This window comes from Hemiscyllium ocellatum, chromosome 28 (assembly GCF_020745735.1).
Source record: "Hemiscyllium ocellatum isolate sHemOce1 chromosome 28, sHemOce1.pat.X.cur, whole genome shotgun sequence".
NCBI lineage: Eukaryota > Metazoa > Chordata > Chondrichthyes > Orectolobiformes > Hemiscylliidae > Hemiscyllium > Hemiscyllium ocellatum.
In genome coordinates, this window is record NC_083428.1 from 28,544,401 (window position 1) to 28,559,558 (window position 15,158).

Consider the following 15,158-nt stretch of genomic DNA (forward strand, 5'->3'; position numbering starts at 1 on the left):
CCCACAGCAAAACTCCTAACTGCCTTCTGGGCAATTAGTGATGGACAATAAATATTAGCCAAGTCAGTGATACCCTCATCCTATGAATGAATACAACAAAAGTAGTCTTGTTGAATCTGTATAAAGCACTGACTCAGCCTCAACTGGATTATTGCATCCAGCTTTGGGCACCACACTTTGGAAGGATGCAAAAACATTAGACAGATTCATGAGTATGGTTCCAAAGATGAGGAACTTCAATTACATGGATAAATTGGAGCAGTTAGGAATGCTTCCTTGGAGATGAGGTGACTAAGAGATCTGGTAGCAATGTTCAACATCATGAGGTGCCTGGACAGAGGAGATAAGGAGAAACAGTTCTGTTGGTGATTTAATGTAATTGACAACAGAAGTCAGTGATGACATGAGGAAAGGCTGTTACTATATTAAGGATCTGGAATGCACTACCTAAAAACGTGGAGGAGGCATGAAAATCAAGGCATTCAAAGGGATTGGATTATTATCTGCAAAGGAAGCAAATGCAGGGTTATAGGGAGAAGGCAATGGAATGATAATAGGTGAACTGACTCTTCCAAATATTAGTCCAAATACCATGGGCTAAATGGCCTCCATCCATGCTGTAACCAGTGTAATTCTGAGATCCAATCCATGATCACTGGAGAATAACTATCACTCACCTGGGGTTTTGTTACATTCTAACTGGAAAATTGGAACTTTCCGTTCACTCCTGCATCCTATTATTTTATCCGAGGCATGGAAGAGCAGAAAGGTTGTGAAGATGTTATTCTAAAGCTGGTCTGGCTGTAGTGTTGTTTTGTTCGTATATGCCAGAGTGCTTTTATATGTATATATACACAAGGCTGTGCATCTCTAATACATTAACCCACTAGTCCATCTGCCAAAATGTAACTGTATACCCTAACCTAAGCTCTCAGTCTCAGCTGTACAATGATATATGCTTAATGCAAACCAAATACTCCAGACCCCAGAGGACATGTAATTTCAATAATGAATCACATATAGTTCTCCATCACATGCAATTGGTTCCCACTGAGGTGGATTTCAGCTGGTCACATGACCAGACGCCTGGTAGTGGGGAGCTTGAATTGGGAGATTCCAATCTGGCCCATATTTGATCTCATTTGCCTGAAGGTGAGATCAGTTGTTGGTGGCTGTGAGGCTCTGGGGGAATTGGTGTAATTCTGCATGGCTTTTCCACATTAGCCCAGACTTCAACAGGTTTGTTTGTTTCCAACTTCCTCGGGAGATCGTCGTTTTTCTGTGTTGTTACTTGATGATAGTTTGATCCTTACTGCTGCAAACTAATCACTTTATTTAACTGGAGTTGTTTGTTACACTGGGATTCCACATGGTTTAATAAGTTGCAGGAACACCATGTTACAATTACAAGCACAGCCTTCCACCATGGTGGACAACTACAATCTCTCATCCACTCATCTCATTTGTTGTTTCAAACTGAGCCAGTAAGAGAAAAGTGCTATCTCCATCACAATCATTTCACCCTGTTGTAGATTATAAGTGGAACTTAAACTATCATTTATACTCTCTTTAAAGAAAAAGTTGGAGTGGGCTAAATAAGCTTCTTCTGTGCTGTACCATTGTAAGATTCTGAATACTTCAACAGTGCAAGGTTTGTTGCTCTGGTAATATGCACAGACCCAGAGAACATCCTGTTTAACTACAGAATAGAGACGGTAAACGATTCATGGCAGCATTCTAGTATACATGACAATGTATTGGTAATAATCCATGACTGTGATGGAGACATACAACTATCTGACGAGGATGGACAGTATACCACACTGTGTGACAAGGAGAAAGTGAGGACTGCAGATGCTGGAGATCAGAGTCAGAAAGTATGGCACTGGAAAAGCACAGCAGGTCAGGCAGCATCCGAGGAGCAGGAAAATTGACGTTTTGGGTAAAAGCCCTTCACCAGGATTGTGTAACTAGTAGTTCTGTCACTTTTGATTCAGAGTTGTGCATTCAATCTCTACACCCACAGGCTGAATGCATAATCAGACTGATACAGTTGAAATGAATGCCAAATGAATTGCTACCCAGACTAGTTTGGAGTAGCATTTTTTGCATGAATAGAGGCCACATATTCCTTGAAGAACAACTGAACTGGAGGAGGACAGGTACCCGAGAGTACAATACAAAGCAGTCAATGTCGCTAAGGTCAGAAAAAGCAAAGAAAGCACTGGGTTAATTTCTCAAAGTAAAAAATTGAAAATCAGAGGCTATGTTAAATTTGTTCAATATCGTGGTTAGATCACACCTGGAATACTGTAAACAGCACTGGTCTGCATATTATATAAAAAAATGTAGAAAGACACTGGGGAGAGCCAAGTAAAGTTAAAATAGAATTACACCAGAATTTTAAAATTATACTTCCCAGGAAAGATTGAGCAAGCTGGGAATCTTTGAGGAACGAGACCTGTGGAAGTCTATATGATTATGAAAACATTTGACAGCATAGCAAAAAGAAAATGTTTCTACTTAAGGGAGGGGCCAGAATGAGAAGCAAAAATATGAAATGCACAAAACTCACTAAAGGTGTATTTAATTTAATATAGATACATTTAAGGGGAAGCTAGGTAAACAAAGGATAAAAATCGTTAAAATTTATTGGAGACAAGTGGCTTATTTGGAGCATTAACACCACCTTGGATTTGTTGGGTCAAAGTTCCTGTTCTGTGTTGTAAATGCTATGCAATATGACATTAATACTACATTGGAAATGCCATGATTTTGCTGAAACATTAACTGTCTATCCCTCAATTGTATATAAGATTCTATGATGTCGAATGAAGAACATGGAGAAATGGACATGAAACATGAACATGACAAACATTTATCCCTCAATTAACATCAAATTATATTATTTATTCATTTCTCTCATTGTTTATGGGATCTCACTGCACACAAATTAGCTGTTGCATTTCCCTACATGAGTACAGCGAATCTTCAAAAGATAAAAACAAAGAACTGCGGATGGAAATTTAAAACAAAATCCAATTGTTGGAGAAACTCAGCAGGTCTGGCAGCACCTGTGGAGAGAAAGCAAAGTTAATGTTAGAGTGTAGTGACTCTTCTTCAGAATGCCTTCTTCAAAATAAATTGCTTGCTTATGAAGTGCTTTGTGATTTATTGTGTATATGCAAGTTCTTTTAGTATGAGCTATATGAGCTAATTGAAAAGCAAGTATGCTTACAAATATGAGTCACTGACAGCATAATTCGCCATCCCTATTTAAAAAAATGTCTAGCCCATCTTAGGAAGTTTCAAAATCCCCAAGATATCTTTGTCTTGCCACCTCGATCTCCATTTTCAAAAGTCTCATTAAAACCTACATCTCAGAAATTGCTACAGATTCATTAAATAGTGGAAACAATAGTTTCCTATGAGATATATCAATTTTGCATCAGCCCCATTACTTGTTTGATACTTGTGAAAAAAAAGAACCAATTTGTGGGCGGCACGGTGGCACAGTGGTTAGCACTGCTGCCTCACAGCGCCTGAAGACCCGGGTTCAATTCCCGACTCAGGCGACTGACTGTGTGGAGTTTGCACGTTCTCCCCGTGTCTGCGTGGGTTTCCTCCGGGTGCTCCGGTTTCCTCCCACAGTCCAAAGATGTGCGGGTCAGGTGAATTGGCCATGCTAAAATTGCCCGTAGTGTTAGGTAAGGGGTAATGTAGGGGTATGGGTGGGTTGCGCTTCGGCGGGTCGGTGTGGACTTGTTGGGCCGAAGGGCCTGTTTCCACACTGTAAGTCTAATCTAATCTAATCTAATTTATCAATCTTTCTTTCATTTCTGGTATTAATCTGGTGATTGTTTGGCATCATGTGATCTTTTCCATAATTTGGTGTCCAGAATTGGATACGATATGCGAACTGACATTTGGTGGTACAGAGTTTGATAGTTGCTGAAAAGAGCAATAAGTGTTTGGCCTAACACTCATCAAGACAAATCGAAGAGTGACAAATTTAAAATGATCACAACAATATGTGCAATAGGATAAAAAGGGTGCTGATTGACTGGCAACAGACTATGATTGGCAATACTTCAGCCTTGAAGAAAGAAATACAGCTCCCTGGATAATTTTTAATAATCTGCATGGATTGAACATATCCTTCTGCAGCTGAATTTGTTTCCAGCAAATGTAAATAAGCCACATTTTGAACATGACTGATTATCTTAAATTAGTTAAGAGCGCAACTATTATTAGACTCAGGATGGGTTCAACTGCCCAATCACAGAATCGCATTTAACTGGAGACATTTTGTTTGAAAGAGGAGGGAATTTGAGTCCTACTTTGCCTAACATGAACAACCAAAGAAACGTGCTAATAAATGCAAATTACTGTGGATGCTGGGATCTGAAACCAAAAGAGAAAATGCTGGAAAATCTAGCAGGTCTGGCAGCATCTGTAAGGAGAGAAAAGAGCTGACGTTTCGAGTCTAACTGACCCTTTGTCAAAGCTAAAAAAAGGGAGAAATAAGGAGGTATTTATACTAGGCTGAGAGAAGGTGAGTCATGACTCCAGAAGCAAAGGTAGCAATAAAGAGGTGATAATGACAGTGCATAGAGAGATATAGGGAGATTAGGAGCTGTGAATGACCAAGACTGAAGCCAGTGCTATATGACAAAATATGTGGGGGATGGTGGGGGGGGGAATGGGTGAAGCAGAGACAAAATGGAAAACAGGGAAGAAGGCTAGCAAAGAGGGAAGAGGAGAGGAAAAAGGTGATAAGGGAGTGGGGAGCAAGAGAAAGTGAGACACTCAAGAAATATGAGGTACAGCACAGTGAAAAAATCTTTTTAAAATATATAAACAAAGGTAAATAAAATAAATGAAATAAAATTACAGAGCAGAACGAAAACAGAGGGGTCGAGATGGGATAATCATCTGAAGTTGTTGAATTCAATGTTGAGACCGGCAGGCTGTAACGTGCCTAATTGGAAGATGAGATGCTGTCCCTCCAGTTTGTGTTGAGCTTCACTGGAACATTGCAGCAGGCCAAGGACAGACATGTGGGTGTGGGAGCAGGATTGTGTGTTGAAGTGGCAAGCCACAGGAAGGTCTGGGACTGTTTGATTCAATCAGCCAATCACTCGGCTTCACACCCATATGCCTGGCAATAATCTCAATATTACTGATGAAGTGCTTATGCCCAAAACGTCGATTCTCCTGCTCCCCGGCTGATACCTGACCTGCCAAGATTTTCCAGCACTACACTTTTAGACTCTGACTCTCCAGCACCTGTAGTCCTCATTTTCTTATAATCTTGGCAGCAAAGTCCACAAACATTGCTCACTACGTATTGGAAGAGCATCTTTTCAGAGTAAGGAAGCATCGTGTTAAGAGAAAATACAAATTGTGCTAACTTTATGGTTTGCATCACATTATGAAACAGCACAAGAAGATCAGACGGTGTTCGTGAAGAAGATTTTGCTGGAGTGCTGCGGGTTTGAAGCAGAGGACGTGTACTGCCTGCAGGATTTCCCTGTGGCAGACTATTTTGACGTGAACTTCAGGGGCATGAAGAATTGTGAGCAGCTCCTGAAGGTCTTCAAGGAGAAGGAAGGGGAACCTCTGTTCTCCATCTTGTCGGCGGTCCCGTTGTATGTGCTTCCTGCGCAGAGAAGTCGGGTTGTAACAATCCAGATGTACAACCCTCATGTCCCAGCAGCAAATGTCCTCACCTTCTTGAGAAGATATGTCCAGGTCGAGGGAGAGAGTACCGATGTGGTTGATCCTTTCGGGATCTGGACCAGCAAATGACAGGTCAGGGTAACCCTGAGGGTCGATGCCAGTGGGAACATCCTCCACTCACCCTCCAGCTTTGCCATCGGAGGAAACAGAGGTTACCTGACATATGCAGGGCAGCTGAAAGTGTGCCGAACCTGCAGGAGGTCAGGCCACGTGGCGGCGGATTGTAAGGTGACCGTCTGCCGAAACTGCAAGCAGGAAGGCCACCCGACCAAGGAATGTAAGGAGGCCAAGAACTGTAATCTGTGCGGAGAGGCGGGCCACATGTACAAGGCCTGCCCAAGACGAGAAGCCGCCACCTACGCTCAGATGGCCGGAGGTGGCAACATGAGCTGTGGACCGACTAAGACCAGCAAAGTACCACAAAATAGCTCGGAAACGGTGCCTGGAGGCACCCAGAAGGAAGGGCAGGCTGTAGCGGAGCAGACGGCAGACAGCGGGGAGGTGCAGCAGCCAATCCAAGCTCCTTCAAAACAGACGGAGGAAATGGAAGAGGAGGGATCAAAGGAGGCAGAGGATTGGATTACTGTCAAAAGCAGGAACAGGAAATCTCTCAAGAGCCCCAAAGCCACCCAGCGAAGGGGGAAGCGGCACCTACATGACGAGGATACAGGCAGCTCTTCCGACGGTGAGGACGGGCGCAAGGAGGGTCATCACCAGAGGAAGAGACAGACCACCGTGGGGAGAAAGAAGGGCAGCACCGCCCAAGCAGGAAAAGACGATCCCTCTGAGGGGATGGGTAAAGGCCTCCCCCTCCCCGGTGAGAACAAAGAGGTACCCACCGGCCCACAGCTCCAGGTAACTGGGAGCAGCGGTCCTGGGACAGCCCCACTGTCAGATGGAGAACTGGACGGTGCGGAACCTGGGCCCGACCCAAAGACACCAGAGCGGGGAAATGGCCCCAGCGTGGAGCCGGACAGCTACCTCAGCCCTGGGAAGGTCCAGCAGTTTGCCACCACCACGGGGATGCACACAGCTACCCCAGAGGGGCAAGACCAGCAGCAAATGGACACTGTTAACACTTTTAACTGTTAAAATGGGGTTTAAAATTGCCAGCATCAATGTGCGTAGCATCAAATCAGCTACGCGATGTGTTTCTACGATGGCCTGCCTGGCCAGGGTTAAAGCCGACGTCCTGTTTCTGCAGGAGTGTGGGATACTGCACCTCAGCAGCTACAGGAGATGGTCGAGCTTGTGGGCCCATGGGCCGTCAGTTTGGTCAGGGGGCAACAATAGCCGCGCCTCTGGCCTAGGTATCCTGTTGCGAGGAGGCAACTTCACCATCTCCAAGGTTAAGGAGGTGGTGGGCGGGCGTTTCCTCATTGCCGACGTCATGTACAGGAATGCTACCCTGAGACTGATTAATGTGTACGCCCCAGTGGGTAAGAGTGAACGGTTGGCCATCCTGCAGCAGCTTCCACTTGTTGCTGGCTACATCCAGGCCGGTCATTCTGGCCGGAGACTTCAACTGTATCATTGATGCAGGTGGACGATCCGGCGAGGGGGACAGCAAACTGGATGCCACATCCAGAGCCCTGATTGACACGGTAAAAGATGCCAAGCTGCACGACGTCTTCAGCACCCCTGCAGACGGAGCGCAGTGTAGATACACCTGGTCGCAGGCAGATGGGTCTATCTGCTCAAGGATAGATTACCTGTTTTTGTCCCGAAAGCTCTCTGTCAGATCCACCGTTGTCAAGCCAGTGTTCTTCTCTTACCACTGCCTCCTGGTGGCCGACTGTCACCTACAGGATGAGCAGCAGGCGGGTAAGGGAACATGGAAGCTGAACACAAAGCTGTTGACCCCGGGAAACATTGAGGAGCTCAAGAAGGACTACGCAGGTTGGAGAACCGTGAAGCCCCTCTTTGAGTCCCCAGCGGACTGGTGGGAGACAGTAAAAGGGAACATCAGGAGGTTCTTCATCCTTAAAGGTGTTCAGGAAGCGAGAGAGAGGCGGGGAAAACTGTCCCAGCTCCAGGAAAGTATGCAGAACCTGCTCCTGCTGCAGTTGATGGGGATCGAAGTCACGGAGGACCTCCAGGAAGTGAAGGGCCAGCAAACCTCGCTCTTTGCCTCGGAGGCCTCCAAGATAATCTTCTGGTCCAGGATCCGCTCGGTGGAGCAGGATGAGACGTGCTCACGTTTCTTCTTCCAGAAGGTGCACAAAGAGAGCTCCATGCTCAGCAGCCTGAAGGAAGAAGATGGCTCAATAACGTCACCTCAGGCTGACGTCATGAGGATCAGTAAATCCTTCAATGCCAGTCTATATGACGCGAAGGCGACCGACAGCGCGTCCTCCCAGTCGTTCCTGTCCTCTATCACGGAGGTCTTAGACGACAGAACACGTGAGAGGCTGGACCAGCCGCTATCTCTGGACGAGCTGACAAGGCCCTCAAGTCCTTCGAAAAGAATAAAACTCCCGGAAGCGACGGCTTACCAGTCGAGCTCTATTCCGCTCTGTGAGACTTGATTGGTCAGGACCTGCTGGAGGTGTATGTCAGTATGCTTCGGGCAGGTACCATGAGTGAATCCAAGAGGAAAGGCATCATCACACTCATCTACAAGCGGAAGGGGGAGAGGGAGGAACTCAAAAATTGGAGACCAATCTCACTATTGAATGCAGATTACAAAATTCTGTCAAAGGTAATCGTCAACCGGGTCAGGTCTGCTCTGGGGTCGGTGATTCACCCTGACCAAACCCGTGCTGTGCCAGGCAGGAAGATGTCTGAGAGTCTCGCACTCCTCAGGGATACGATCGCCTACGTGCAGGACGGGGGGTGGACACCTGCCTCATCAGCCTGGACCAGGAGAAAGCCTTTGACAGGATATCACACAGGTATATGAGAGATGTTCTCTCCAAAATGGGCTTTGGGGAGGGAATCTGCAATTGGATCAGACTGCTCTACACCAACATTGTCAGTGCAGTCTCAATCAATGGGTGGGAATTAGATAACTTCCCAGTTAGATCTGGAGTCAGGCAGGGCTGCCCTCTCTCCTACCTTGTTTGTGTGCTGCATAGAGCCATTTGCCGAGTCCATCAGGAAGGATGCGAGCCTGAGAAGGGTGACTATTCCTGGCAGCAGGGGCCTGCAGGTTAAGGCCTCCCTGTACATGGATGACGTCACCTATTTCTGCTCGGGTCTGCTGTCCGTGCGCAGACTCATGTGCATATGTGACCAGTTCGAACGGGCCTCGGGGACCAAGGTAAACCGAGGCAAGAGCGAGGCTATGCTTTCGGGAACTGGGCTGAACAATCCTTGATCCTCTTCACCATCAGGACTGACCACCTGAAGGTGCTGGGTATTTGGTTCGGGGGGGCTGGGGCGTGCGCCAAGTCTTGGGAGGAGCGTATCAGCAAAGTGAGACAGAAACTGGGCAGTTGGAAGCTACGGTCGCTCCCCATCGCGGAAAAAAACCTGGTCATCAGGTGTGAGGCACTGTCATTGCTATTATACGTGGCACAGGTCTGGCCTATTCCTAGAACCTGTGCCGTTGACTCACCTGGGCCATCTTCCAGTTTATATGGTGGTTAAAGATGGACCGGGTCCGAAGGTACTCGCTGTACAAAGATTTGGGCAACAGGGAATTGGACCGTTCCATATCACCTGTCCTTCGTGGAGAAGTTTATGAAGAAAAACACCTTTGACCACAAGTCCATCAGGAAGTGGTCAGCACGTAGTGTCCTTGTGACCCTTCGGGAAAAGGAGAGGGTGGATCCTATCGAGCGGTTCCCTGAACAGACTGTCAAAGCCATTTGGCAGAATGCCTCATCACCAGAACTTTCCAACAAGCACCAGGACATGGCTTGGCTGGTGGTGAGAAGGGCTCTGCCTGTGAGATCCTTTATGCACGCCCGGACTCTCAGCCGCTCCACACACTGCCCTCGAAGCGTCTGAGGCGGGGTGGGGAGGCGAACGAGACTATCCCACACCTCCTTCTGGAATGTGCCTATGCAAAGGAAGTCTGGAGACAAATACAGTGGTTTGTTGAGGTTCATCCCAAGCAGCGCCATGACATGGGACTCCGTGCTCTACGGCCTGTTCCCTGGGACGCACACCGAAATGAACATCAACTGTGCCTGGAGGATCATCGACTCAGTGAAGGACGCTCTCTGAGCAATCCAAAACCTGTTGATCTTCCAGCTGAAGGAGTTGACCCCGACTGAGTGTTGCAGTTTGGCACATTCCAAGGTCCAGGACTACGTGTTGAGGGACATGCTGAAGCATGTGGAAAAAGACCACTGTGTAACATCTGCCTGCCTAAGAAGAACAGGGGGCCCATCCAGCCATTTGGGCTCTGCTGACGCCTCAGCAGAAGAGCTGGATAGTAAATGTACTTGTATAGAGGAAAAATAAATTTCGATGTCTGTACGGAAAGCAATGCAATGTGTGCACAAGAATGGCATGACCAATTGTAAAAGCTCCAAATAATTTAATGAATAAAGTATATTTTTGAAATATAAAAAATGAAACAGCTTGCTTAATCTACTGCTCTGGAGTCATACTGAGTCGAAGAAATTTAGATCATAATCTTTGCTTGCATCTTGGTTTTTTTGTGTCCTTTTTCTTTTGATGGTTTATTTCTTTCTTGACCTCTTCATGTTATATGCAGATATATGGCCATTCACACCTCATGTGGACATGGCATTTGGCTCGTCAGTATACCCATTACTACTGCCTTTTGTGTTTCAAAACATCTAACTGAAAATAAATTAATCACTCCAATCCACCACTCTATCAGACCAACTATTTTCTTCTTCCTGATCCTTTTATTGGCTTTTATAACTTTGACATTTCCATCTTTCTTTTGTTCTCACAGCACAGGGGATCCAGGTTTGATTCCAGCTTGGAAAATTGGAGCTGCTGCATTCTCCCTGTGTCTATATGGCTGCTCTGGTTTCCTCCTGAAGTCTAAAGATGTGCAGTTTAAGGTGCATTGGCCACGCTAAACTGCCCCATAGTGAGCAGGGATGGACAGGATTGGTGGACTAGCCACGGGCAATACAGGGTAACATAAATAGGGTGAGTTCCGGCTCAACGGGCTGAACAGTCTCTTTCTACACTGTTGGGATACTATGATAATTCTAATGTTATAACAATGCAGCATCTGTGGTGAAAAAGTACAAATTTCCTACAGTTTACATATTTGTTTGATTTCCAACATCCACAGTATTTTGCTATTGTACAGAGAAAATTAATGTCCTCTTCCAACCAGCTGCTGACAGAGCATCTCCTACCATTAATGACTATCAACAGCAAAACCCAGCAAAATAAAAAAGCATTTTCTGTATCTTGTGAGTCTCCATTCAATGGAGAAAGTGAGGACTTCAGATGCTGGAGATCAGAGCTGAAAATGTGTTGCCAGAAAAGCGCAGCAGGTCAGGCAGCATCCGAGGAACAGGAGAATCGACGTTTCGGGCATGAGCCCGAATTCCTGAAGATGGGCTCCTGCCCGAAACGTCGATTCTCCTGCTCCTTGGATGCTGACTGACCTGCTGTGCTTTTCCAGCAACACATTTTCAGTCTCCATTCAATGCAGACACAATGAAATGATTTATCATTGCCTCCAATGCATTAGCTCAGCCTTTAGCTGACTGAAAGAATAAAGTATTGGAGGATCAGATCTCAAACCCAAGGCCATGGCTATAGTGGTCCCCAAACTTTGGAGAATTGGATGGCCAAGGAGCCACAAAGCACTGGAGAAGCATTAGCAGTATGTATTGCAACATATTCTCCCAGACCAGCAGCAAGGAAATGGCATCTTCCAAGTCAACTTAACCAGCACAGAGATGCTAGTTACACAAAACCAGCCCAGATTCTAGTCCTGACTCCCTACACAACTGCTCCATGATGAACTCAGTCATGGTAGAAGACTCCCAGGAGGACAGTGGGAACACTTCAGTGGTGTACTCAAAACATCCCAAAAGAGATCAAACATCTCTGCCAAGTCATAGAACCCCCTGGTTTGGGTGTGAACAAAATGGAGAAAGCTCAATCAGCAAGGCACTGAATACGTCAAGAGAAGAGGCAAAACCAACATGTCAAGGGGAAGGCATGAGCCACCTACAACCAATCTACCCAACCTTCCAACTACAACCTGACCCAAACGTGGCAGAACCTGCAGATCGTGCACTGTACATAACAGCCACTTCAGAAGGCATCAGGTTGGCAGGATTGCGCAAGAGCAGACACGCCTTCACTTTTACGTAGCACATCATCCAATACTTTCAACAATTCCTTTAGTCATTTTCCCCAATCCTTGTTACTCCTAATATCTATTTTAACTTGAATGTCTGAGATTGGTTGCTAAGTTACAAGTGTTTATTGTAATTGGAATGCATCCTTTTTATTGTAAATGACAAAATTAGAGAGCATGCTTCACTCAGTAGCACTGACCTACTTTAACAAAAAAGTCACAAAAAGGTATTTTAACATATTAAACATCAAAGCATCAATTCAGTATAGTTCAATGAAGAGAAGGAAGAGATGGTTAAAATTGAGGTCATCAAGCTCCAGTACAAACAGAACACCGGACAGTTAGGAAAATGGAGATTTAGATTAAGCAAAAATCTTGCTCAATAAATTAACAAGAATATAAAGCTGAGGAAGTCAGTGCTGATGTTTTGTACTTAAGTAGCTCAAGGATAACCCATTACAGAAAGCTCTTTAGTCAGTGGCGCTACTGTTAGCCACACAGCTGTTATTAATGACCTTATGGAATGATGAATTTTCACTTCAGTTTCATGTGAACAGATCATGGCAGTAAATTAGCATGATCTTAGGAAAAAATAAATACAATGTGATTCCACACATGTGCCACAGACATCACTCCTCCATCCTCTGCAAGCAATTAGGAGCACTGGCTTGAAACTGGCTTAGGGGGTTAAAGAAATATTGACAACATTCAGCAGGGCTGAGCTTTGGAAGTTTGCTTTAGTTGTTGCAAAACTGGCCCCTACAGTCAGGATTCCAACTGACAAAATTCCAACATCAAATGTAAAGAGAGATATCTCAACGATTTGAGAAATACCTCTTGGGGCTGATGCTGAGCCATATAAAGCGTAAACATCCCAGTCTTGTTCCCTGCTCTGGGGTAATTGAACTGACTTCACTGGCATCACTCCCAAACATGATCCTAGCAGAGGAAAAGTTGGCAGTTTGGGATCTTTCTATACTACTACCCAAACCAGACAGTCAAAGAATTGTCAAACTTAACATTTCCCTTCAAAAGTTTATTATTCAGACTATTCTGTCCCCGCTCCAAAACTCCACCTGCGCACAGGAACAAACTGTCCTATCACCATCAATTATCTCTTTCAGAGAAGTAGAGATTTGCTTCTGGATTCACTTGAACTCTCCATGGGTTGGAAGACTAAACCTCTGTCAGGAAAAGTTGATTGGGGGGTGTGTGTGTGTGTGTGTGTGTGTGTGCAGGGTTCAGCAGATGCTCACAGGTAAAAGAATGACTGGAAAATGGGAAGCCTTCAGATAGGAGATAACAAGAACCCAGAGACAGTATATTTCTGTCAGGGGTGAAAGACAAGGCTGGTAGGTGTAGGGTATGCTGGATGACGAGAGAAGTTAAGATTTTGGTCAAGAAAAAGGAAGCATAGGTCAGGTACAGACAGCAGAGATCAAGTGAATCCTTAGAGTATAAAGGCAGTAGGATTATACTTAAGAGGGAAATCTGGAAAACAAAAAGGGGACACGAGATAGCTTTGGCAAATAGAGTTAAGGAGAATCCAAATGGATTTTACAAGTACATTGAGGACAAAAGGGTAACTAGGGAGAGATAGGATCCCTCAAAGATTTGCAAGGCAGTCTATGTGTGGGACCACAGATGGGAAGATATTAAACAAGTATTTTGCATCAGTGGAGAAGGACATTGAAGATATACAATGTGGGGAAAAAGTTGGTGACATCTTGAAAAATATCCAAATTACAGAGGTGGTGGTGCTGGAGCTGGATGTCTTAAAATGCATAAAGGTGAATAAATCCCCAGGACCTGATCAGGTGTACCCTAGAACTCTTGTGCGAAGCCAGAGCCCCTTGCTGAGATATCAGAGACAAGCCAGGGAACTTTAGACCAGCGAGCCTGACATCAGTGGTGGACAAGTTGTTGGAAGGAATCCTGAGGGATAGGATTTACATGTACTTGGAAAGGCAAGGACTGATTAGGGACATTGCTTTGTGCATGGGAAATCATGTCTCACTTTAACTTGATTTGAGTGTTTTGAAGAAGTAACAGAGAATTGATGAGGACAGAGCAGTGGATGAGAGCTGTATGGACTTCAGTAAGGCATTTGACAAGGTTCCTCACTGTAGACTGGTTAGCAAGGTTAGATCAAATGGAATACTGGAAGAACTGGCCATTTGGATACTGGCTTGAAGGTAGAGGGTTGCTTTTCAGACTGGAGGCCTGTGACCAGTGGTGTGCCATAAAAATCGGTGCTGAGTGCATCATTTTCATCTATATGGATGCAAACATAGGAGATATAGTTATTCAGCTTGCAGTTGACACTAAAATTGGACGTGCAGTGGACAGCAAAAGTAGTTACCTCAGTACAATGGGATCTTGATCAGATAAGCCAATGGGTTGAGAAGTGCACTTTGGAAAAACAAATCAGGACAGGACTTCTACACGTAGCGGTAAGGTCTTGGGGAATGTTGTTGAACAAAAAGACTTGTGTGCAGACTCTTGGTTCCTTTGAATTGGCATCACATGTTAATAGGATAGTGAAGACAACACTTGGTTTAGTTTCCTTTATTGATCAGCGCATTGAGTGTAGGAATTGGGAGGTTATGCTGCAGTCGTACAGAGCATCGGTTTGGCCACATTTGGAATACTGTGTGCAATTCTGGTCTCCCTCTTATAAGAAGGATGCTGTGAAACATGTAAATCTTTTCTGAATCCTTCCAAGAATGTTGCCAGAGTTGGAGGTTTTGAGCTATAGGGAGAAGCTGAATAGACTGAGGCTGTTTTCCCTGGAGTTTCAGAGGCTGACAGGTGACCTTATAGAAGTTTGTAAAATCATGAAGAGCATGGATAGGGTAAATAGACAAGGTCTTTTTCCCTGAGGTGGAGTAGTCCAGAACTCAAGGGCGCAAATTTAAAGGGAGGAGAGAGATCGAAAAGGGACGTAATGGGCAATTTTTCCACACAGAGGATGGTGCATGTATGGAATGAGCTGCCAGAGGAAATGTATGGAGGCTGGTACAATTACAACATTTAAAAGGCATCCGATGGGTATACAAATAGGAAGGGCCAAGTGCTGCAAAATGGGACTAGATTAATTTAGGATATGTGGTCAGCATGGATGAGTTGGACTGAAGGATCTGCTTCCGTGTTGTACATCTGT